General features: G+C 47.9%; 1 protein-coding gene and 1 long non-coding RNA gene across 8 annotated transcripts in view; one reads left to right on the forward strand and one right to left on the reverse strand.

Annotated features, from left to right (window-relative positions):
* EXO5 (exonuclease 5) overlaps nt 1-26,588 on the forward strand; it is a 289,903-nt gene that overhangs the window by 141,622 nt on the left and 121,693 nt on the right. The gene's annotated exons all lie outside the window — the stretch shown is intronic.
* LOC135049971 (uncharacterized) overlaps nt 1-26,588 on the reverse strand; it is a 106,193-nt gene that overhangs the window by 47,481 nt on the left and 32,124 nt on the right. The window contains exon 1 of one of the 4 annotated variants that reach the window (XR_010241524.1): nt 11,246-11,290. The exons of 2 other annotated variants lie outside the window; for them this stretch is intronic. This is a non-coding gene — a long non-coding RNA (uncharacterized LOC135049971). Of the gene's footprint in view, nt 1-9,823; nt 9,868-11,245; nt 11,291-26,588 lie in introns of those variants that run through there. One more of the 4 variants, XR_010241523.1, reaches the window with a different exon arrangement.

Below are 26,588 nucleotides of genomic sequence, written 5' to 3' on the forward strand. Positions count from 1 at the left end.
TCTACCGTTAACGTTCTCTGTTCACGTTCAAGGTTCACCATTTGTGGTTCATTGTTCACCTTTCATGTTAATGGTTCAGTGTTTCTATTTGAAGTTAATTTTTACAGTTTGCAGGATGTCGTTAACATATAAAAGACAGTTAAAATGTATCAGTATAATCTCAAACATATTTCAGTGGGGCCGGCAACAGAAATATTGGGGCCATGCACACTTTATTGGGGAGCTCCAATGAAAGATGCTTTAGCCTTATTAATTAGAAGACACAGGACAGGAAACAATTCAACCTTCAGTCCACAGTATGGGGTATATTTATTCAAGTGCAGATTTACAAAAGTGGAGATGTTGCCCATAGCAACCAATCAGATTCTAGCTATTATCTTCTAGAAGGTGTTAGATAAATAAGTAGTATCTGACTGGTTGCTATGGGCAATACATACAATAGAAAGTGTGTACTTATGACTGCAATACAATATGCTAAGTAGTGCCTCCATCCCACATTATATCACATCACTGTGCCCACATTCACATTAGATGCGACATCATGTAGCCAAATTCACGTTATATGCCACATCACTGTGCCCACATTCACATTATATGCCACATCACTGTGCCCACATTCACATTATATGCCACATCGCTGTGCCTACATTCACATTATATGCCACATCACTATGCCCAAATTAACATTATATGCCACATTCCATGCCTAAATTCACATTATATGCCATATCCCATGCCCACGTTCACATCATGCCACATCTTGTGCCCGCGTTCACATTATATGCCAGATCCTGTGACCAAATTCACCTATATGTTACATTGCCATGCCCACATTGTATGCCACATCGCCATACCCGCATTCACATTATATGCCACATCGCTGAGCCGGCATTCACATTATATGCCACATCCCATACCCACCTTCACATTGTGGAGGCTATGTTTTGCGCAAGAGCAGTAGTGTAGTTTTCCCCAGTACAGTACACTAAGGGGGTCATTCCGAGTTGATCGCACGTAGCAACTCTTCAACTGGACGCTGCCTGTGGGGGAGGACTTTTTTGCATAGCAAGGCTGCGTAGAAGTAGACCAGGGTAAGAGTTACTTACCCTGTGCGATCAATGCAGCGATGCAGGTCCCGGAATTGGCGTCAGACATCCACCCTCCAATCACCTGGACACGCCTGCGTTCGCCGCACCACTCCCAGAAAATGGTCAGTTGATGCCCCGGAACGCCTTCCTCCTGTCAATCTTCTTGCGGTCGAAGCTGCGACCGCTCTCTTCGTTCGCGGCATCACATGCGCATTTCCGACCCGATCGCATGGCTGCAAAGAAGTGCAGCGTGTGATCGGGTCGGAATGACCCCCTAAGTCACTTTGTTTTCCACTGCAGTCGTATCGCCTATACGCTTTCTATAGACACCTGAGGGTAAAAATTTGTGTTTTGTCGAGATTAGAGACGCTGGGCATTGCTGGGTTATGATTTTTCAAAATAAAGAATGACTAAAAATCGTATTTCACAGAATCGTGTTTTTAAGGTCTATGCAATCAATCGTGTTTAGTCGTGTGCAAGTTAGATCGTATTAGGCAGAAATCAATAGACTTGCCTGTGAGCCATGTATTCTGCAGATCCTGTACATGATCACCGATTGGCTAAGAGTCACTCTCAGCCAATCAATTGGTGCTGATGTAGACACCGCCCACTGAGAGAAGAGTGACTCTTAGCCAATCAGCAATCATGTGCAGGAAACCGGACGGGAAATGTCAAAATTGGGGACGTGCTATATATACAGTATATATGTAGGCAGGCAGAGAAGGGCTGTGGGTAGGGAGGAGGTGGGGCAGACGGAAAGGGGATTATCTCCATCCTGACACTGCCCGTGATAACCCTAGAAGGCGGCTGCATTGCACAACACGACCCAATACATTCACTGGCGCCTCTCAAAAATTTCCAACACCTATGGCTGTACACCTTTCCAGTCCAGTTTCAGTTACCCTACACAGTGGCGTCACTCAGTGGTGCAAGTATGCGGGTACGCTCGGGTACGGAGTACCCTTAAGAATTTGGCAGCGGGTATCTACTACCACACACTTTGCCAATACCACAATTATAAAGTGCCACAAAGCAACAAGACCATGGAGTTTGGCAGCATGACGGCTCCTCTCACTTTGTCAGGGTTACTGGGAGTGCGACAGTGGCTGTATTTTCCTGTTATAATGGAGGCATTACTATATATTGTAATTAAATTGGGGGCATTACTATATATTAAATTATACTGGAGGTATCACTATATATTTCTAATATACTGGAGGAATTACTATATATTTTTAGCCTTGCTTCCAGATAAAAAAAAAAAAAAAAGGGGCTGTGTCATGTGGCCACGCTGCTAGTGTCATATAGCCACTCCTACTAGTAGCATGTGGCTATGCCCCCTCACAACACATGACCACACCCATTTTGACACTCAGTACCACTAAGAAAATATTTCTACTTGCACCACTGGCGTCACTATGGGAATGCAGACCGCACCCGTGGGTCACCCTCAGAGGGGGTGATGCCGAAATCCCAGTTGCAGTGACAGGAGCCAGGTGCTGTAGTGTGATATTCTCCTGTCACAGAGGAGGAGCCAGGGGCAGACCAGAATCACCGGGCATGCAGAGTGATGTAATCAGGATTTCCCACAAAGCTATGGCCCCTTTATATTAGGCCACTATCCCTTTCGGCGGGCACACCTCCGTCCATGTGGGTGAATGTAGAGAGGTCACCGGGTGTCACCAGATCTGTTGATACCTCTGATTCTACACAATTTAGGGGAAATTTATCAAAATGTGGGGTTTTATGGGGTTTTTAAACTGCTGCAAATGGCCCAACATTGCTGCCAATTTTCCCTCCATTTCAACTGCCTAAGAGAGAGACAGCATTATTGCCTGGTTGTCTATTAAATAGCCAGGCTTACCTGCGGGAATATTGAAAATAAGACTGTTTAATATATAAATAATACCATACATCAACTAAGGAGGTACTATTATATGCTCTTATAAACACAGAGGCACCAATATTTGAATAAAAATAAATAAGGCTCTATTATTCATTTCGAACAATACAGTGTAGTAGGGTCTGACTAGAAAAGCGAGGAGTCAGAGATATCCCCAGTGGGCCCCTATGCCTGACTTAAATTGATTACATATAATCAAGTAGAGAAGTTCCACCAAAGGAGCACAATTAATATATCATTTTCTTGATACAAAAATAGATGGACAACAAATAAATAAATAAATACTAGTTGTTAAAAAAGGGAGAAAAAAAGTATGTGCATTAAAATCAGACACTTGTGTCCTCATTCCCCCTTTAAAGTAACATTAAGGCGCCCTACACATTAGGCGATGTGCCGCCGAGGTGCCCGACGGCCGATACGGCCGACTGGCGACCCATTGGTGGGGGGGCAGTGACGGGGGGAGTGAAGTTTCTTCACTCCCCCCGTCACCATAGACGTGCAGGCAAATATGGACGATCTCGTCCATATTAGCCTGCATGCACAGCCGACATGTCATCAGCGATGAACGAGCGCGGGGCCGCGCATCGTTCATCGCTGGTGACTCCACACTGCACGATATGAACGTTATCTCGTTCATTAATGAACGAGATCGTTCATATCGTGCAGTGATATCGGCATGTGTGTAGGGCCTATAAGAGATCACACTGCTGAATGTCCAAAATCACTGATGAGGAGTGCCGATATTTAGTAGACTAGATTCATGGAGGATATTTGTATCCAGCAGCAACTAAGCATAACAAGAGGGAGAGCACTTGGCTGTGTTTACTCCTTTTGTAACGCCTACAAATCTGAAGCCGAACTAAAACTAAGGGTGAGGTACTAAGATAAATCAGGTTCGGTTATTATCAGAGAAGCAGACCTGCTTTAACCCTCAGTCACAATGACCACACACGGTACAGGATCCAACTCCATTTTATTATATTAAAAATGAAAAAAGGAGTCACAGGAGTAATAAGAACAAGACATTTGCACAATGAATTACACCTTTAGGCTAATGCTAGCAAGTAAAACAGCTAACAAGCCAGTTTGGGCTTTTTGCGACTTAGACATGTAATAATTGAAATTTCAAAGTAGGCAGGTGAGTTTGCAGACACAGATAAGTAAGCTGGTGCCTTAATATATCACAGTATCGTATAACCAGCGTAAATAATAAAGCAGGTAAATTGCAGAAACAGGTAAGCAAGCTGGCGTCTTTATATAACACAGTTTTATACGTTTTCACAGACACTGCTGGGCGGAGCTTGCATGAAACAGTCAATGAAGTAATAACCACACAGGCATACCAGCTTTAACAGGCACTGCTGGGCGGAGCTTGTATAAATAATTAAAGAATACTAGCATTTCAGAACAGCAACAGGTGCATACCTTTTAACTATCACACTGCTGAGCGGAGCTTGCATAAATGATCAAAGAATACCCATAATACTGAGGGGAGCCTATCTCCTCGATAAACTAACTAAAGCTGGGCCAAAATAAAGGTGATGAGGAGGACTGTACCAATTAAACAAGGGGAGCCTACCCCCTATATCTTAAAACTTATGCAGGGGCACTTGGAATGAAAGGGCCTACGATTTAAATGAGTCTTTGCAGCGGAAGGGTTAACTCAAGGCAGAGTTCTGGCAGCGGAAGGGTTGCAGTGATCTTACCCCAGCTGCGGCGCTTCTGCCACCTCCGATCGTCTGGGTCTTCGGCGCCACCTGGGATGCAGGGCACCGCACCGGGGGGATGCACCCTTGCACTGAGGTCCGCTGTGTCCCGGGGTCTTCTCCATTGCTGCAGGATCTGGTCAGCGTCGTCCTCCCACCGCCGGTCCGCGCCATCTTCTCACTAGCTGTCCGGGGTCCTCTCTGCTACAACTGCGGTGCTCTCCGGTCAGGCGGCCAGTGGTCCTTGCTGGGGTCTTCTTCCCGGGGTCGTCCTTCGCGGTGCCTGCGCGCCCATCACCTGTCTCTGCCGTGTCCCACGTCTTCTCAAAGCTGCAGCCTGGGAAGTCCTCCTGGGGCCGTTCCTCCACCTGCTCCTCTTCAGTGTGGATCCACGCCGGACTTCTCCAGTCCTCTTCACCGGCAGGCAGCGGCGTAGACGGCTCATCCTCCACAGGGGTCTTCACTCAGGTCTCCGGCTCTCAGCATCCACCGGCACGGCGCTCCAGCAGGGCACTCCACGTCCTTGGCGGGTGACTTGTCTTTCTGAGGCCGGGCAGTAGCCAGAACATTCTCCGGCTGGTCCAGCAGGCAAACTCCAGTGGGCGACCTCGATCTCCTGGGTTCCGGCGGCTACATGCGGACACCTTCTCCAGGTAACCTTCCCATTCTTGGCTTTCTTTCTCCCTCGCTGGGGACCTGTCTTTAAGGGTCTCTCATTCTCTGGACCTCCCCCATGCTGCTCTGTCACTGGCTCCCGGGGCCCCAGCATCACCCTCCCCCTGGCCACTCTGCCCTGCGACCCAGGGGACCCAATTAACTACTGGGGTTTTTCCCGTGCCAGGGCTGTTGCTGGCCAGAGAAGACACACCACAGACCAGTGGTGGCAAACTATCCCTGCCACAGCTGACAGAGTGAGGGGAGGGGTGAATTATTCCGCTCTTACCCTCTGTTCATTGGGGGCTATCAAGAGTTTTTAGCCAACCAAAAAAGCATACTAATGAGCAAAACCATGTTGCACTGCAGGTGGGGCTGATATATTTTTATATATTTCTATATTTTTCTGGCAGTAACAGTGTTGCTAAAGTTGGGAGCTGCATTTTTATTACATTTTATGTAGATATAAAGATTGTTTAATGGTGGCATAGGTTATATTGCGCTATGGTTTAATCTTGTTGTTAAATTGATACATTCCTGAAAAAGATTCCTTATTGCTGTGATATACAGTAATATTTACAATTTTCTGAGACTGCATTTTTTTAATAACTATGCCCCCATACGTGTTCCAGCCTATATGACATATCAAATTTCACATTTTTTTTCATACTGTACTTTCACCAGGAATTACTTATTTCTTCTAGTGTACCCAAAGTACATTTTTCCGACACATTGGCCGGTATCCAATTACCATAGACTACACACCGGGTACGAAAACACACAAGTACACTGAAACTGTGTTTTCGCGAGAATTTTTTTTTTCTTTTTTTTTTCTTTTTTTGGGGGGGGGGGGGGCATTATAATATGATTTCTCAGCCCCCCCCACCCCCCCCCCCACCCCCAAAAAAAAACAAAAAACCTTTTATCTCAGGTTAGGTGGAAACTGTGTGTTTTTGTGTTCGCAGCGCTGAAGAGCTGGAGCTTGTTGGGCATTTTGTTTTGCCTGCCTGAGGTAGGTGAAGCAAAATCCCTGATAAGCTGTGGCTCATTCCAGCTTTTCAGAGACAATAGGATAACCCCCCCTGGTGAAACAATTACCCACAGTAAATAATCACGGGTAATAGGATACTGCCCATTTACTTGGTAGCAAACTGGGATAAATGTTGTATGGTTTGATTATTGCTTAACCATGATTTCGCTCATTGTTATTTTTACAGTTAGGGAAACCCTTATAAATATGGTATGCGGTAAGCCTACAGTTCGTCGGGATCCTGGCTGTCATAATACCGACGCCAGGATCCCTAACTGGGGCACCATACCGCCGCCAGTATACCGGCGAGGTAGGCGATTCCTCCTCTATGGGTGTCCATAAATATATTGCTAAAGTACTTCTGCAACTTATATAGGGATGTTTAAAATTGCAGAAAGGTTTTGGGATGCCCTGCCCAGAGAGGAAGGTAGCATAAAAAGGTAAGAAGAGTCAGTAGCACACAGCAAGTTGCTATTATTTCTAGCCATGCTGGTTTTTTATAGACATGTTAGAGGTACACATCAAACACGTTATAACAAAACTTGTATTACATGTAAAATGGTTATTAAACCAAGATAACAGCAGAGCTTTAAAAAAAAAAAAGAGTCGAGGGAATAAGGAAAATAAAGTGTTAATTGAAACATCCATCAGTAATGTTTGTGAAGAGGTATTTTTTTAAATAGATTTCATAATATGTTATTTTTTTTAGAAGTACAAATTGGTATGTGTACAATCAGTGCCGTAACTAGGCATTTTAGCGCTGTGTGCAAGAAACGACAGTGGCGCCCCCCCATGTAAGATAGGGGCAGTGTGCGCCGTAGGCGCGCAAAAAATATATAGGGGCGTGGCTTCATGGGGAAGGGGCGTGGCCACAAAATATAAGCAATTTATACTACGGTGCACAGTAGTCTACGTTATTCAAATTACGCTGCACAGTAGCGCCACTACACCAGGTAGAGCCCCTTTTATACATTACAGCAGACAGCGTCCCCCTTTTTACACATTACAGCAGACAGTCTCCCTTTTAACACATTGCGGCAGCCAGTCCCCCTTTTTATACATTGCGGCAGACAGCGTCCCCTTTTTTTTACACATTACGGCAGACAGCGTCCCCTTTTTTAACATTACGGCAGACAGCGTCCCCTTTTTACACATTACAGCAGACAGCGTCCCCCTTTTTACACATTACGGCAGCCAGGCCCCCTTTTTACACATTGCGGCAGCCAGGCCCCCTTTTTACACATTGCGGCAGCCAGTCCCCCTTTTTACACATTGCGGCAGCCAGTCCCCCTTTTTACACATTGCGGCAGCCAGGCCCACTTTTTACACATTGCGGCAGCCAGGCCCACTTTTTACACATTGCGGCAGCCAGGCCCCCTTTTTACACATTGCGGCAGCCAGGCCCCCTTTTTACACATTGCGGCAGCCAGGCCCCCTTTTTACACATTATGGCAGACGGTGTCCCCGAGAGAGAGAGAGAGAGAGAGAGAGAGAGATACATACTTACCATCTCCCCGCTGACAGGCTCCTCGTGCAGCTTCCTCGGTGCAGGCAGGTGAGAAGGAGGAGGAGGGAGGGGGACTGGAGCCGCAGCAGCGCTATTTCATTGGTAGTAAGCGCCGCTGCAGCATCCCCCTCTCCTTCCGTATTGGCTGCCCGGCGCTGCTGTGGATGCTGGGATGGAGGAACCGCATCCCAGCATCCACAGCAGCGCCGGGCAGCCAATACGGAAGGAGAGGGGGATGCTGCAGCGGCGCTTACTACCAATGAAATAGCGCTGCTGCGGCTCCAGTCCCCCTCCTTCCTCCTCCTCCTTCTCACCTGCCCGGCGCTGTAGCTCTCCTCTACAGCGCGGCGGCGGCACACGGCGCAGACTTCAGAGGCATGTAATGAGTCAATTTGACTCATTACATGCCGCTGGCCGTGCGCCCTCAGGGCAACTACGCTGTGTGCCAAGCCCACTTGGCACACACGTAGTTACGGCCCTGTGTACAATATTACATATTACCGTAGCTCAGTGATGGCCAAAGCATCGATCGCGATCTACCGGTAGCTCGCAGAGCTCCAGCGGGTAGATCGCGACCATTTGCCGGTTCTGAGCGATCCCAGTTATGCAAGGCGCGGGTGCGCAGCTGACGTCATGAAGTCAGCAGCGACCCGCGATGTGAGGAGCCTGTGCGCCTGTTGAATCCAGGTGGATCCAGTCAGTGGCGGCAGGAAGCGGGACTTGGGAGCAGACACAGCATGACAGTGGGGGAGTCAGTGAGCCAGCGGGAAGCCTGAGTCTGAAGCAAGCAAGCCAGCGAGCCAGCAGGGAGCCTCTGAAGCAAGCCAGCGAGCCAGTGGGGAGCCTCTGAAGCAAGCCAGTGGGAAGCCTCTGAAGCAAGCTAGCTAGCCAGTGGGGAGCCTCAGAAGCCAGCCAGCGTGAGTTCTTCACAGGTCAGTCAGGGTGGAGCCACTTAGTTATTTGAGCCAGCCAGCGGGGTGCCACTAAAGCCGACCAGCGTGAATTCTTCACAGGGGCCTGTTATGCACTGGGAAGGGGAGGAGAGGACAGCCTGCACGGGGGGGGGGGGGGGGGGCATCTGCACATGGGGGGTATGTTGCACAGCGGGCTGTTCTGCAATGGGAGTGGACAAGGAGGTATTCTGCACTTGGGTGTATCTGCACAAGGGAGAGGGGATCTGCACAGCGAGCAATATTATTTGTGTTGTTATTTGATGGTGTAATTATTAATGCTATTTTTAAATGCGTGTGTTATTATTGGTGGTGTTGTTTGATGGCGTTATTCTTAATGTTATTTTTAAATGTGTGCATTATTATTGGTGTTGTTATTTGATTGCGTCGTTATTAATGCTATTTTTAAATGTGTGCGTTATTATTGGTGTTGGTATTTGATGGCGTCGTTATTAATGCTATTTTTTGTGTGCGTCAGTATTGGTGTTGGTATTTGACGCTGGTAGATCACCGGTAAGTAAGTGAACAAAGAGTAGATCCCAGGTCCCAAAAGTCCGGCCACCCCTGCCCTAGCTGAATGTTCTATTACATATGTTGTAACCTCATGCTTTAATTAGACATTTCATGAACTGGCTAGCTATTTCATAAAATGTCCAATTTCAGCAAGATGCTAATATATACTCTGACAGATAGATGAAATGCATAGGATTAAACATTAGAGGACTAATTCAGAGATCCTGTGACTGAAAATATGCTTCCCTATCAATAAGGGCAAAATGTATGTTTGTTGACAAATTGTCTAAATGTATTTTATTTATGTATTTTAGGGTGTCACACTATTTTTAGTAATAACATATGGGCATTTTTTACGCTATAGAGACAACATTTAGTAAGATTCCATGTTAACTCAATTTAGATCTACTGTCCAATAAGGAGATAGAAGCCCGGAGAAAGCCATGCATTTCACGGATAAAATGTGTTTTACCTGTTAGCTGTGATCGCTGTGCTTCTCCATGCAGTTTGGGAGCCTGACTGGTCAAATCAGAACACCTGTGTAGGCTTCCCTTTTAAAGATAAGGAGGGAGTGTGATTTGCCTGTCAATCTGGGAGGAGTAATCTAAGCGATATAAGATCTGTTTGTGCCATTTGTCTTTGATGACTAGACAGAAGGTTTATGGTAGCTAATGACAGGGCCATGAACATTTTACTATGAAATGGTTAATGATATGCGGTCATTCTGACAAAATAAAACTGTGGAGAAGAAGAACAGAGTCAGTGCGTGCTTCTACTATAAGGCTACTTTACTACATGTGGTTACAATGCATGGGATGTGGAAGCTAGTTTCCACTTCCCAACCCACAAAGAAGCTAAAATGGAGGAAATTCTGAAAATGTTCGTAAGTGGGCAGCAGCAACTGATACAGATGCAGTAGCAGTTCCAACAGTAACTGTTACAGCTGTAACAGCAGCCAGGTCCTCTTGAGGAGCCCAAGCTTTTGAAAATGTCAGCTGACAATGACATAGAAGCCTATCTTGCCACCTTTGAGAGAACATTGGTGGAGAAGCTGGCACCATACTTGACCAGGGAGGCCCAGTGCTTATATGGACCTCGATGAGAGGGAGGCAACGGTGTACTTAATCCTAAAGACTGAGATTCTGTCTCGTGTTGGGGTTACTGGGTCAGGCCAGGCTCAGCATTTCCATGAGTGGCGTCTCAGAGTGGTGATCCCAGGTCTGGAGGAGGGGGAACTCCTGGTGTCTCTCGACATCAAGGATGCGTATCTTCACATTCCGATTTGGCCGCGTCATCACACATATCTAAGGTTTGCCCTGCAGGACTGTCACTACCAGTTTCAGGCCCTGCCATTGGGCCTCTCTATGGCACCGAGGGTTTTCACCAAGTTGATGGCAGAGATGATGTTTCTCCTTATATTAGTATTGATATTAGTTTAGCTGCAGTCCTGTCCCAAGAAAGTAAGACGGTAGAACATCCTGTATTGTATTTGAGCAGGAAGTTTTTGCAGAGGGAACAAAATTATGCTACAGTAGAGAAGGAGTGCCTGGCTATAAAGTGGGCCTTAGAGTCACTTTGGTACTATTTGCTGGGGAGTGAGTTCTCCTTGATCACAAACCATGCTTCATTACAATAGATGTAGACAAACCGAAAGGTGAACGCCAAGATAACCATGTGGTTCCTGGTGCTACAACCTTTTTAGTTGTCAGTAGAGCACAGGCCTGGGATCCTATCCAAAAATGCAGATGCCCGAAAGTCCTTTTGTGAGGTCCATGTTGCTGGACCTGGCGACGCTAGGGGGAGGGATATGTGGCAAAAGGGGCAGCATGCTACAAAAGAGCCAGGGGTGTTTAGCTAGAGAAAGTCATGCATTTGAAGGATAAATGTGTTTTACCTGGTTGTTGTGTTCACTGTGCATCTCCCTGCAGTTTGACAGCCTGACTGGTGATATTAAAACACCTGTGAAGGCCTCCTTTTAAAGACAAGGAGGGAATGTGGTTTGCCTGTCAATCTGGGAAGGGGAGGAGGAATCTAAGGGATATAAGACCTGTTTGGGCCATTTGTCTTTGATGACCAATGCTGGAACAGCTGGCCCTTGGCTAGAGATAAGGTATATGATGGCTAATGACAGGGCTATGAACAGTTTACTGTGAAATGGTTACTGATCTGCAATCATTCTGACAAAAATAGGATTTTAATTACCTACCTGCAAATCCTTTTCTCTTAGTCCGTAGAGGATACTGGGGTCCACATTAGTACCATGGGGTATAGAGGGGTTCACTAGGAGCCACTTTAAGAAATAAATAGTGTGGGCTGGCTCCTCCCTCTACGCCCCTCCTACCAGACTCAGTCTATAAACTGTGCCCGAGGAGACGGACATACTTCGAGAGAAGAATTTAACTGAACAGTGGTGATATTCGAACCAGCACACACAAACAAGAGGAAAGCCATGCTAACCAAACTGAACAGCAACAGCTGAACCAACAACATTACTAAACTAAGTAACAGGGCAGGAAACACGAAGCACTGGGCGGGCGCCCAGTATCCTCTACGGACTACGAGAAAAGGATTTACCGGTAGGTAATTAAAATCCTATTTTTTCTTACGTCCTATAGGATACTGGGGTCCACATTAGTACCATGGGGATGTACCAAAGCTCCCAAACCGGGTGGGAGAGTGCTGAGGTTCCTGCAGAACTGATTGACCAAACTGAAGGTCCTCAGAGGCCAAAGTATCGAACTTGTAGAACTTAGCAAACGTGTTCGATCCTGACCAAGTAGCTGCTCGGCAGAGCTGTAAAGCCGAGACACCCCGGGCAGCTGCCCAGGAAGAGCCAACTGACCTAGTAGAGTGGGCCTGTACTTTCAGAACCGGCAATCCTGCCGATGAATAAGCTTGTTGGATAGTAAGCCTGATCCAGCGAGCAATAGACTGCTTTGAAGCAGGACACCCAATCTTTTTGGGATCATAGAGAACAAACAGCGAGTCAGATTTTCTGTGACGAGCTTTCCTCTTCATGTAGATCCTCAAAGCCCTCACAACATCCAGGGACTTTGAGGTAGCAGAAGTGTCAGTAAGCACCGGAACCACAATAGGTTGGTTGATATGAAATGCAGACACCACTTTAGGAAGAAATTGCTGACGAGTTCTGAGTTCAGCTCTATCCTCATGAAAAACCAAATAGGGGCTTTTGTAAGACAACGCCCCCAGTTTGGACACACGCCTTGTGGAAGCCAAGGCCAACATTGTAACCGTCTTCCACGTAAGAAACTTAACGTCAACCTCCTGTAAAGGTTCAAACCAGTCTGATTGCAGAAACCGCAACACCACGTTAAGATCCCAAGGTGCCGTGGGAGGCACAAAGGGCGGTTGGATGTGCAGAACCCCCTTCAAGAACGTCTGAACCTCAGGAAGGGAAGCCAATTGTTCCTGGAAGAAAATGGACAGGGCCGAAATCTGGACTTTCAAGAAGCTCAAACGTAGGCCCACATCCACACCTGACTGTAGAAAAAGGAGAAAACGTCCCAGTTGAAATTCCACTGCAGGAAATTTCCTTTTTTCATACCTCGAGACATATTTTTTCCAAATACGGTGTTAATGTTTAGACGTTACCCCTTTCCTAGCATGGATCAGGGTCGGAATAACCTTGTTCAGAATGCCCTTCCGGGCTAAAATCTGATGCTTAACTTCCATGCCGTCAAATGTAGCCACGGTAAGTCTTGATAGACGAACGGCCCCTGTTGCAGAAGATCCTCTCACAGAGGTAGAGGCCACGGGTCCTCCAGGAGCAACTCAGTGGAAGAGGTGGGAACACGTAAACCATCTGGTAAAGCCATGGAGTCACCAGAGCGTCCACCGCCACTGCTCGTGGGTCCCTCAACCTGGAACAATAGCGCTTTAGCTTCTTGTTGAGACAGGATGCCATAATGTCTATCTGTGGAATTCCCCACCAACTTGTCAAGGACTCGAACACCTGCAGGTGAAGGCCCCACTCTCCTGGATGGAGGTCGTGTCTGCTGAGTAAGTCCGCTTCCCAGTTGTCTATTCCCGGAATGAAGATTGCCGACAGCGTCTTTCTGCCCAGAATTTTTGTCACCTCTGACGTTGCAGGTCTTCTCTTCGTTCCGCCCTGTTGGTTTATGTACGTTACGGCCGTCACATTGTCCGACTGAGCCTGAATGGCTTGATTTTGAAGAAAATGCGATACCTGTAGAAGGGCGTTGTATATGGCCCTTAATTCCAGAATGTTGATCCGAAGAATGGCTTCCTCACTTGACCATCTTCCTTGGAACTGTTCCCCTTGGGTGACTGCTACCCAACTTCTGAGGCTTGTATCTGTAGTTAGCAGAATCCAATTTTGAATCCCGAACCGTCGACCCTCGGTCAGGTGAGAAATCTGGAGCCACCATAGAAGAGAAATCCTGGCTTTTGGCGACAGACGTATCCTCTGGTGCAAGTGAAGATGTGATCCGGACCATTTGTCCAACAGATCCAGCTGGAATGGCCTGGCATGAAACCTTCCGTACTGCAGAGCCTCATAAGAGGCTACCATCTTCCCCAGAAGGGGAATGCACAGATGCACCGATATCCGGGTTGGTTTTAGGATATCCCGCACCATTGACTGGTTTACCAATGCCTTTTCTAAGGGAAGGAACACCTTTTGTTCCTCCGTATCCAGGATCATTCGTGTTTGTTCCAGGTGGGATTTTGGTAGGTTCAGAATACATCCGTGATTCTGAAGAAGTCTGGTTGAGAGGGCAATGCTGTCCAAAAACCTCTACCTGGAAGGCGCTTTTAACAGCGGGTCATCCAGGTATGGTATGATGTTCACTCCCTTCTTGTGGAGGAGAAACATCATCTCTGCCATCAACTTGGTGAAAACCCTCGGTGCCATAGAGAGGCCCAATGGCAGGGCCTGAAACTGGTAGTGACAGTCCTGCAGGGCAAACCTTAGATACGTGTGATGAGGCGGCCAAATCGGAATGTGAAGATACGCATCCTTGATGTCGAGAGACACCAGGAATTCCCCCTCCTCCAGACCAGAGATCACCACTCTGAGACTCCATCTTGAATTTGAACACCCGTAAGTACGGATTCAGTGACTTGAGGTTTAAAATGGGCCTTACCGAACTGTCCGGTTTCGGTACTACAAACAGGTTGGAATAATAACTCTTGTTTTGTAGGTGTAGTGGGATTGGAACAATGACTTGAGTCTGTACCAGTTTTCGAATCGCTGCCTGCAAAGGCAAACCTGTTTCTGGAGAAGCTGGTAAGCCGGATTTGAAGAATCTGGGAGGTGGGAGTACCTGAAATTCCAGTCTGTATCCCTGTGCGATAAGCTCTTTGACCCAGGGATCTTGACATGATGTAGCTCATATGGGACTGAAATAACGTAACCGGGCTCCCACCTGCCTGTCTTCCAGGCAGTGCGGTCCACCGTCATGCTGAAGGCTTTGAGGAAGCAGATCCGGCGGTCTGTTCCTGAGAACCTGCAGCCGCGTGTTTTCTGGGTTTACTTTTACCACCTCGGAAGGTTGTAGAAGAACCCTTGTATTTTCCTTTAAATTTTGCAGTCCGAAAGGACTGCAGAATTGGAGCAGAGTAGGTCTTCCTAGCTGGGGTTGCTGCGGAAGGAAGGTATGTAGACATATCATGGGCACTTTAAGAGTTTAATAGTGTGGGCTGGCTCCTCCCTCTATACCCCTCCTACCAGACTCAGTCTAGAAACTGTGCCCAAGGAGACGGACATACTTCGAGAGAAGGAAATACACAGATAGTGGTGAGATTTACACCAGCTCACACATAACAGAAAACTTTTCCAAACAGCTTGAAACAATTCAGCAACGGCTGAACAACAGTACTTAACCAAGTAACAATGCAGTTCTTAACCAAGTAACAACGCAGTACTTAACTAAGTAACAAATGCAGGAAAATGAAGCGCTGGGCAGGCGCCTAGCATCCTCTACAGACTACGAGAAAAGCATTTACCAGTAGGTAATTAAAATCCTATTTTCTCTTATGTCCTAGAGGATGCTGGGGTCCACATTAGTACCATGGGGATGTACCAAAGCTCGCAGTACGGGAGGGAGAGCGCGGAGGCTCCTGCAGAACCGATTGACCAAACTGAAGGTCCTCAGAGACCAAAGTATCAAACTTGTAGAACTTAGCAAACGTGTTCGATCCTGACCAAGTACCAGCTCGGCAAAGTTGTACACCCCGGGCAGCCGACCAGGAAGAACCCACTTTACGAGTAGAGTGGGCCTTAACAGATTTTGGAAACAGCAAGCCTGCCGTAGAATAAGCATACTGGATAGTGAACCTGATCTAGCGAGAAATCGTCTGCTTAGAAGCAGGACACCCAGTCTTGTTGGGATCATAAAGGACAAACAGAGCGTCCAACTTTCTGTGACAAGAAGTTCTCTTCACATAAATCTTCAAAGCCCTCACAACATCCAAGGACTTTGAGGTAATTGAGGCGTCAGTAGCCACTGGCACCACAATAGGTTGGTTGATATGAAAAGCCGACACAACCTTCGGAAGAAATTCCTGACGCATCCTGAGCTCAGCTCTATCTTCATAGAAAATCAAGTAGGGGCTCTTGCAGGACAATGCCCCCAATTCCGACACATGTTTAGCAGATGCCAATGCCAATAGCGTGACCACCTTCCAAGTAAGAAACTTCAACCTCCTGTAAAGGTTCAAACCAATCCGATTGCAGGAACTGCAGCACCAAATGAGGATCCCAAGGTGCTGTAGGAGGCACAAAGGGTGGTTGGCTGTGCAGAACCCCTTTCAAGAAAGTCTGAACCTCAGGGAGGACCACCAATTGTTTCTGGAAGAAAATGGACAAGGCCGAAATCTGGACTTTTATGGAGCCCAAATGCAGGCCCACATCCACACCTGCTTGCAGAAAGAGGAGAAACCGCCCTAGTTGAAACTCCACCGTAGGAAACTTCTTGGATTCACACAAAGACACATACTTTTTCCAAATTTCGATGGTAGTGTTTAGACGTTTCCTAGCCTGTATCAGGGTAGGAATAACTTTGTTCGGAATGCTCTTCCGAGCTAAGATCTGGTGTTTAACCTCCATGCCATCAAACGTAGCCATGGTAAGTCTTGATAAGCGAATGTCCCCTGTTGCAGAAGGTCCTCTTGAAGAGGACCAGACCTCGGATCTTCCAGCAGTAACTCCAGAAGATCCGCGTACCAAGCCCTTCTTGGCCAATCCGGAGCAATGAGGATCGCCTGAACTTGTTCTTTTGATTAGTTTGAGAATCCTTGGGATAAGTGAAGTGGGGGGAACACATACACTGACTGGAAAACCCACAGAGTTACCAGGGCATCCACTGCCACTGCTTGTAGGTCTCTCGACCTGGAACAGTACCTCCGAAGAATCTTGTTGAGGCGGGAGGCCATCATGTCTATTTGAGGTACGCCCCAAAGACTTGTCACCTCTACGAACACCTCTGGGTGGAGGCCCCACTCTCCTGGATGGAGATCGTGTCTGCTGAGGAAGTCCGCTTCCCAGTTGTCCACTCCCGGAATGAAGATTGCTGACAGCGCCACTGCGTGCTTTTCCGCCCAGAGGATGATTCTTGTTACCTCTGACATTGCAGCTCTGCTCTTCCTCCTTGTTATCCTTGTTGGTTTATGTAAGCCACTGTCGTTACATTGTCCGACTGAACCTGAATGGCCTGATCTTTTAGAAGATGTGCCACTTGTAGAAGACCGCTGTACACGGCCCCCTTAGTTCCAGCATGTTTATCGGAAGGATGGATTCCAGACTTGACCACCTTCCTTGGAAGTTTTCCCCTTGGGTGACTGCTCCCCAACCTCTGAGACTTGCATCCTTGGTTAGGAGGATCCAATTCTGAATCCCGAACCTGCGGCCCTCTAGTAGGTGAAAAGTTTGCAGCCACCAGAGGAGCGATATTCTGGCTTTTGGTGACAGACATATCCTCTGGTGCATGTGAAGATGAGATCCCGACCATTTGTCCAGGAGATCCAGTTGGAAAGACCGTGCATGAAATCTTCCGTAGTGTAGAGCCTCGTAGGAGGCAACCATCTTTCCCAGAAGCTGAATGCACTGATGAACCGATACCCGGGCAGCCTTCAGGACATCCCGGACCATTGCTTGCATCACCAACGCTTTCTCCTTCAGCAGAAACGCCCTCTGTACTTCTGTGTCGAGAATCATCCCCAAGAAGGACAGTCTACGTGTCGGCTCCAAATGCGACTTTGGAAGATTCAGGATCCACCCATGATCCCGGAGCAGTTGAGTTGAGCAATGCTCTGTAACAGCTTCTCCCTGGAAGACGCATTTATTAGCAGATCGTCCAGATAAGGAATTATGTTCACCCCTTGCTTGCGGAAGAGTAGCATCATCTCCGCCATAACCTTGGTGAACACCCTCGGTGCCGTGGAGAGGCCAAACGGCAGTGCCTGAAACTGATAGTGACAGTCCAGCAGCGCAAATCTGAGATAAGCCTGGTGAGGCGGCCAGATCGGAATGTGAAGGTATGCATCCTTGATATCCGGGGATACTAGAAATTCCCCCTCCTCTAGACCTAAGATCACCGCTCTCAGAGACTCCATCTTGAATATGAATTCCCTCAAATAAGGGTTCAACGACTTTAGATTCAATATTGGCCTGATCAAACCATCTGGTTTCGGTACCACAAACAGGTTTGAGTAATAACCCTTGTTTGTTAAGTGAGGTGGAACTAGAACAATAACATTTGACTTTAGCAATTTTTGAATGGCTTCCTGTAGGATAGCACTTGGGGGGTCATTCCGAGTTGTTCGCTCGCTAGCTGCTTTTAGCAGCATTGCACACGCTAGGCCGCCGCCCTCTGGGAGTGTATCTTAGCATAGCAGAATTGCTAATGAAAGATTAGCAGAATTGCTACTAAATAATTCTTTGCAGTTTCTGAGTAGCTCCGGACCTACTCACAGATTGCGATCAGCTCAGTCCGTTTAGTTCCTGGTTTGACGGCACAAACACGCCCTGCGTTCGGCCAGCCACTCCCCCATTTCTCCAGCCACTCCCGCGTTTTTCCCTGACACGCCTGCGTTTTTTTGCAAACGCCGTGAAAACGCTGAGTTGCCGCCCAGAAACACCCACTTCCTGTCAATCACTCACCGATCAGCAGAGTGATTGAAAAGCGCCGCTGAAGCCACAGCAAAACTGCTAAGTTTTTAGTAAAATAACTAAGCGCATGTGCTCTGCGTACCATGCGCAGTTAGCAACAAATCGCAGCATAGCGAAAATCGGCAACGAGCGAACAACTCGGAATGACCCTCTTTGTCAGCAACGCTGGTAAGCCCGATTTGAAGAATCTGTGAGGTGGGAGTTCTTGAAACTCCAGTCTGTACCCCTCTGCAACAATATCTTGTACCCAGGGGTCTAGGCCTAATGGCGCCCAGACATGACTGAAATTTCTTAAAATTGCTCCCACCTCCCGATCTCCAGGCTGGGAGGTCCCCCGTCATGCCGAGGATTTTGAGGAAGCAGAACCAGGTTTCTGTTCCTGTGAACCTGCTGGAGCAGGTTTTCTGGATTTCCCCTGACCTCCACTAAAGAAAGTGGAAGGGTGTTCGGACTTTTTAACTTTCGCGGTCCGAAAGGACTGTATGGTAGGTGTAGGGTAAGATTTCCTAGTAGGTGGTGTAGCTGAGGGAAGGAATGTTGACTTACTCGCAGTCGCATCCGCAGACCATTGGCGCAGGCAGAGTCCCCTGTGTGCCGAGACAGCCATGGAAGAAGCCCTCGCATTGAGATGGCCAAGGTCCTTCATGGCCTCCACCATGAAACCTGCAGAGTCCTGTATGTGACGTAAGAACAATTCAATGTCGCTTCTATCCATAGAATCTAATTCCTCTAGTAATGTGCCTGACCACTTTACTATGGCTTTAGAAATCCACGCGCAAGCAATAGTAGGCCTTAAAGCTACGCCAGTACCTGTGTATTATGATTTGAGGGTAGTCTCAATCTTACGGTCAGCCGGCTCTTTTAAAGCGGTGGACCATGGGACAGGTAAAACCACTTTTTTTTTTTTATATATTCTTTATTTTGGTTTTTACAGAAAAAGTGAGGACGTCATTGAAAGTACAACAAGTCGTACAATATAGAAATACATGGGTTAAGATACCTGTAAAATATAAACCATCCTATATCTACACAAAAGACAAGACAGAGGTTAGAAGGGGGGAAATGGGAATAGAATCAAGGGAAGGTGGGGAATGGGCGAGCTAATCGTTTTTTGTTTTTTTTTTAAATTAGGTATTAATTTGGATTCCCTATAGCTAAGCATGTTACACATATACGCGACCTCATGATGAGTCTAGTGGGATCCGATCTTTGTAGGTAGAGGTAGCTTTGAACTCTATCCAAGAGAACCACGTGGCGACATAGTCGGCATGTGAGTCAAGAACCGAGTGAAAAGTTTCTTCCATAGATCTATAAAATTCTATCCGCTGAAACCATTCCCATATTTGAGGGGGGGCCCGGGACTTCCAGTGGACTGGTACTACAGCTCTCGCTGCGTTGTTGAGGTGTTTGAGGAGAGAGTTTTTATATTTCGCCAGTGGAATTGTAGTGTGGGAGAGCAACCAGAAGTCAATCCCAGTGGGCACCTGAAACCCCAGGATCTTGGAGGAAATTTTTATTATTTGGGTCCAAAAGGTAGCTATCAGGGGACAGTCCCACCATATGTGGAGAAGGGTGCCAGTTTCTTTTCCACATCTCCAACACATGGGGGATACTGAGGGATAAAACTTATGTAGAAGGGAGGGACAGCGATACCATCTTGTGAGCAGTTTATACTGTGTTTCAATAACTTCTAAACTCGTAGAGCACCGGGATATAACTTCACAGTGCTTCTGCCAGTTGATGCGTATCCCTCTAGGTATGAGATCTGCTTCCCATTTTGTGCAGAAAGCAGGTTCGCCGGGGTAGCGACCATGTAGCAATATCTTGTATATACCTGACACAACATGGGAGGGTTCAGAGGATTGGGAGCACATTGTTTCAAAAGGGGTAAGACTACCAGTCAATGCAGCAGCTGACCTGTGGGACAAAATAAAATGGCGAGTTTGGAGATAAAACCAGAAGTCAGCCGCAGGAATATCAGTTCCCTTCCTAAGATCATTGAAAGCTTTGATGTTCCCTTCAGAGAGCAAATGTGTTATTCTAGTCAAGCCTGCCCTGTTCCACCTAGCGGCCACACTGCCTCCCATACCCGGTCCAAACAGTGGGTTGTCAAGGAGCGGGAGAAGCAGGGAAGTTGCTGAGGTAAGCCCCAGTTTAAATCTCAGTGTTCTCCAAAGAGCCAAAGTGGGTCCAACCGTCAGGTGTGAGGAGCGGCTAATGGTTGCAAGCCAGGGTACCGCCTGTAAATGTAGGTCCGAAGACCGTTTCTCCAAGTCAACCCACCGCTTAGAACCGGCACCAGGCCGGGACCAATCTAGGACTCTATTTAAAACAGTAGCTTGATAATATGCCGAAACCATGGGCAGTTGCTGGCCTCCCTGAGCTTTCCTTAAGAATAGATAGCAGTGTTTAAACCTGGGTTTCCTGCCGCCCCAAACAAAGTGGCTGATCGCTTTGTGTGCATTTGCCAAGAACTGACGGGGGAGCTGTAGGGGGATAGTTTGGAAAAAGTAAAGTAGCCGTGGTAAGACATTCATTTTTACAATGTTCATACGGCCTAGCCAGGAGAACTTCTGTTGGAGCCATTGTGACATTTCCGTGCGCAATTTTCGCAGTAAAGGAATGTGGTTCAGAGTGACAGTGGTCGAAAGGGAGGAGGGGATCAGGATGCCCAAGTATTTAATATGTGAGGGGTGCCAGGTAAATGGGAATGCAGTCTTTAGGGATGAAACTAAGTCCGTGGTGAGAGAGATATTAAGGGCCGTTGATTTAGCATAGTTAATCTTGAAATTGGACAGCGTTCCAAAGCGCTCAAATTCTTTCATAAGCCCAGGCAGGGAAACGGCAGGATTTGTAACGACCGCCAAGAGGTCGTCCGCAAATAAGGCAAGTTTATGTTCGTCCTTGCTCACCTTCAGACCAGTGATGACTGGATTCTGCCGAATGGCTCTAGCCAGAGCTTCCATGCAGATAACATATATCAATGGCGAAAGCGGACATCCCTGTCTAGTCCCATTTGAGATGGCTATCGGGCCAGATAATATTCCGTTTACCCGCACTTGTGCTGAGGGGGCTCGATATAGTGCCAATATTTTTTGCAGGAACACCTCTCCCAAACCCAGCCGACGCAGCGCGGTCTCCATAAAGACCCAGTCGATACGGTCAAAAGCTTTCTCAGCATCTATGGAGAGAAGCATCATGGGGGCCTTAGCAGTGTTCGCATGGGCAATCAGGTCAAACACTCGTATAGTGTTGTCTCTTGCTTCTCTGCCGCGTATGAAACCGACCTGGTCTGGATGTATTACTATAGGAAGCAACTGGCATAGGCGGTTTGCCATGAGTTTAGCATATAATTTAAGATCCACGTTGAGGAGGGATATTGGCCTGTAGCTAGATGGCAATGAGGGGTCTTTTCCCTCTTTAGGGATGACCGTGACATGAGCCTCTAGGGACTGGTTTGAGAAGGGGGCCCGTGGGGAGACAGCATTGCACGCACGGAGCAGGAGGGGGAGAAGCTTATCCTGAAATGTTTTGTAGTAGGATATGGGAAAGCCGTCGGGGCCCGGGCTTTTTCCAGACGGGGAGGACTTCAGAGCGGACAGCAGCTCTTCAGCTGTAAAGGGGACTTCAAGGGCCTCAATTGTAGCAGGGGAAAGGGATGGGAATCCAATCTCTTCCAGGTAGTCCTCTACTGCCTTCCCATGTAATGACTGCTCACAATGTGAGCGCTGAGACGTTAGATTATAGAGATTCGTATAATACGACTGAAAGATCTCAGCCATCTTACCGTCAGAAGCATGGGGGACACCAGAGGAGTCTCTGATCTCTCGAATATAGGTCAGGGATCTTTGGGCGCGGAGGGCGCGGGCTAAAAGTTTCCCGGGTTTATTACCCCATCTATGAAACTTGTGTCGACAACAGCGAAACGCCCTACGAGTGCCTTCATCCAGCAAGCCATTAAGAGAGGCGCGAGCGTCTTGCAGTTCTGCAAAGACGTCTGAGGTTAGCGTGGATTTATGAGTAAGCTCCAGCCTTTTAATTTTAGCAAGTAAAGCTTCTCGACATTCATTTTTTTGTTTTTTAAGGATGGAGCCTAGTTGGATGCATTTGCCCCTAATCACGCATTTGTGGGCTTCCCAAAGCGTCACTGGGGAGACTTCATCAGTCAAGTTGAGATTTATATAATCTTCAATAGCACTGTCTAGTTGGGCCCGGCAATCTGGGTCTCTGAGGAAATGCTCGTTAAAGCGCCAACGCCACTGACGGGAGGGGGGGCAGCGCAAGGACAGGGTAATCGTAATTGGGGCGTGGTCCGAGCCAACTATTTGACCTATTGTGGCATCAACTAGAAAATCGAGGGAGTTATGGTCTACAAGGAGATAGTCGATGCGGGTGTAAGAATTATGAGGATGGGAATAAAACGTGTAGTCCCTGTCTTTGGGATGGAGCAGGCGCCAGGTGTCTATTAACTGAAAGTCGTGGAAGATTGATTTAAATCGTTGAACATCATTCCTAGAGGATCTAGGCGCTCCAGTTGAAGTATCTATAAGAGGCTCCAATGCCCAGTTAAGGTCACCCCCTATCACTAATACCCCCGTCAGAGATCGTTCTATCAACTCTAAAGCCTCCTTCATAAAGCGGATCTGACCCTGATTAGGGAGATAGAGGTTAACAAATGTAAAAATTTGGCCAGCAATAGTAGTCCTCACCAGCAGGCCCCTCCCATCCCCAATTGGGATTTCTAATACATCGTTCAGTCTAATATGTTTGGCAAATAGGATTGCAACTCCTTTAGCCTTAGCCCCAGAGAAATCATTGTAGTACCCCTGCGGGAAGTGACGGGAGTGTAGCTTCGGAGAGGCACCCTTTTTAAAATGCGTCTCCTGGAGGAACACCACATCCGCTTTGTCGGTGTGTAGAGTGTGTAGGAGCCGGGACCTCTTCTCGGGGATATTAAGGCTCTTTACGTTAAATGATACTAACTTTAAAGTAGCCATAGTAATCTAATAGTCATGAGTACCAGCATCGTTAATTCGCTATGGAACCCATATTGCCTTGCTAGATGAGCAGCCGCCCAGGGCACCTTGTCTGGGTAGTGGGGGAGGGGTAGGAAAACACAAGAGGGAGGGAGGGGGGGGGGGAATAACAAAGACAAACGAGATAAAGAAAACAGCTGTCGATGCAACAGCAATACTCTGCATCGTTAGTCATGGGAGACCGGAAACGGCCCATGATCTACAAATGAACAGCAGAGCAAAGGGGGGGTCCGGGGGGAACCGGGACACACCACCATCGATAGTATTAAAGTATAAACAATACTATTAAAAGTTGTTCAGTGGATATAACAGTTCTTATAAGGGGAAAACTAAGTCCGTAAACTGCGATAGCCTAGTAGGGCAGTAGTGACATGGAGGTAGGACAACGTAATAAGAGTTGCTTGTCCAGTATGAGAATGATAACCTATAAATCGGGAAACAAACACAGATAACAAAGTATACAATATAGCAGGGGGCATCAGTCCATGTGTATCCATGTGTGGTAATAGAGTACCAAAGTAGCCCTTAAAGTAGACTATTCAACCTGTACTGAAAAAACATTGTAAAAGAGAGAACAGCAAAACATTACTTAATAAACATATCCAATAGTCACGTGTCTTTATGAGTTATTGCCGGGGTTCCGGTCCATCTCCGTCAACCCTCGCCATCCGTGGTACCCGCGGTGTCAGGCACTTGTGAGGGTTCTTCGGTCGTATTGTTTCGCCGCCACCTCCGATGATTGCGGACTCTTTGCCACTGTTCCCTTTGGGGTGGTGGAGCCAGCGAAAGTTCAAACGGGTCCAGCCAATTAGGGAGGGTCGGGGCCGGGATATCCAGAGCTAGGCAGAAGTCCTTGACGCCGTCGTATTCCTGTAGAACATAAAAGGATCCTTTATAGTTCACTTGGATGGATATCGGAAAACCCCAACGGAATTTAATGTTACGGCTCTTGAGTTCATCTGTGATGGGGCGGAGTATCCGCCTCTGCTGTAAGGTGGACCACGAGATGTCTGGGAAGATTTGTATCTTCTGGCCCTCAAAATTGCTATTCGGTGCTCGTCTGGCTGCTCTGAGAATCTCTTCCTTCTCTTGAAAGTAGTGGAGCCTGCAAATAACGTCTCGAGGTCGCTCCGTCGGTGCTCCTCTAGGGCGTAAAGCCCGATGTGCTCTGTCGAATACTATCTGGTAGTCCGAGTCCATCTCCAGAAGTTCATTAAATATTTTGGTTAGGGCAGATTCAAGGTTTTGGGGTGCGACGTCCTCAGCCAAACCTCGTACTCGTAGGTTATTTCGGCGACCTCTGTTATCCACGTCATCTAAGCGCCGACCCATGGCCACCAGAGAACACGACTGCCGCGAGATGAGATCATGGAGGTCAGAAATTTTTGTGTCCGTCTTTTCAGAGCAATCTTCTAGTGTCACTACTCTATCCGCAACATGTGTAATGTCCGCCTGTATGGAAGAAAGACGGGTCTGTATAGAATCTTGTATTCTTTGTTCCATGGATTGAAGGTCGTGTTGCAGGTCTTGCCGGGTAGGCAGGGATCGCAATGTGGAGAGAATGGTGGATAGGTCCGAGGATTCCATCATAGGAGAAGGTGGCGGAGGGGGAGCCGATTGCTTCCCAGTTGTCCTGTCTGCCATGACTCTGGAAGGTGAGGAGGATGAAGAAGGGGTGGTTGAGGTCGGACCAGTTATCGGCGGCCGGAACAGCGTCTGAAAGGCCTTGGTTCTGGATGTGTTAGCTGAGGCAGATGACCCTTTCTTGGTTGACCGTCTGCCCGGCATGAGGCACAATATTAGGCGTGATCGGAGGGGGTTATCGTCGAACTGGGTATCCACATATAAGCATGGGTGTCGTATCACGTGTTCCCCCCAGCGTGGTCTGGTTAGGTCATTGTGTGTTACAGCTCAGGTACCATAGCGTGAGAGGGTGAGTATCGTAGTTGGATAGTGTCGGCACACCATTCATCCATCTTGGAGCGCTTCTAGCCTCCCCTCCAAAGGTGCCAAGCAGTATAAGAAAGTCTGAGGATAGGGATGTAATTCAGGAGTTTGCCACACGAGGGGGATCTTGTCTCAACAATTGTATGGAAAAGTGAAGCCGGCTGTGAGTCTCTTCACAGTGTAAATGTAAATGCACGGTGGCCAAAAGATTGGGGCCAGCAGATGCACCCCTCATGAGTCACCAGCCAAACCTGCGGGGAAGTATGGCAGGGAGGCTAAGAGGCAGTCCAGTAATTGTCTGGGGTGATGTGGGCCTGCTGCCCACAAGCAATATGGCGGCGCTGGTGTCACATACAGGGCCTCCGGGACCAGGTTGTCTGGTATGTTCCTGGAGTGGCCCGTAGCATTGGTGGCAGTGTGAGAGGGTCCCCCAGGGCTCTGCGGCCTCCTATGTCTGGGTATAAGTAGGGGCAGGGGGTATATAATAATATAATTAATTTTTTATTTTATTTTTTTTTATTTTTTATTATTTATTATTTTTATTATTTATTTATTTTTTTATTCAGTGCAGGCAGGAGCTCTGACAATACTCCTCTGCCTGAGTCTGGCTCCAAGCCACTTCCCCCTGGTTTTGCAGACCTTTGATCCAGGGATCCCAGTCCCCTCCAGCAGCTCAGCCGGAGTGAGCCTCCCAGCACTTCACCTCAGATCCAAGATGGCCGCCGGGCACCCATCAGCGCCGCCCCGCGAGCCCTTCCTCCGGGTCCCCGTCGGGTAGGTATGTGCAGGGTGAAGCTGGTGGCAGGGAGATATCGCTAGCCGCGGCCGGCGGCCAGCAGTAGCCAGAAGAAAGGAGCTCCGGAGGAGATCCGCGGCCCGGGCAGCGGGTCCTGGAGCCGTCCCCGGCCTGCAGCCAAACTCGAGGTCCCGGCTCCCCCAGGTCCCGCAGGCCGCAACCCGCAGGAGCAGTTAAAACTGCTCCCCGATTCCGCGGCACTGCAGGAGGTTCAGTAGGGGGTACAGACAGGGTAGTAGAGGAGGTGGGGTAATCGAGGAGGCACAGGAGGGAGAGGATTAAGTAGTTTAGGCAATAGGTCTCAGGA

This window comes from Pseudophryne corroboree, chromosome 2 (genome assembly GCF_028390025.1).
Source record: "Pseudophryne corroboree isolate aPseCor3 chromosome 2, aPseCor3.hap2, whole genome shotgun sequence".
In the NCBI taxonomy this organism is placed as follows: domain Eukaryota; kingdom Metazoa; phylum Chordata; class Amphibia; order Anura; family Myobatrachidae; genus Pseudophryne; species Pseudophryne corroboree.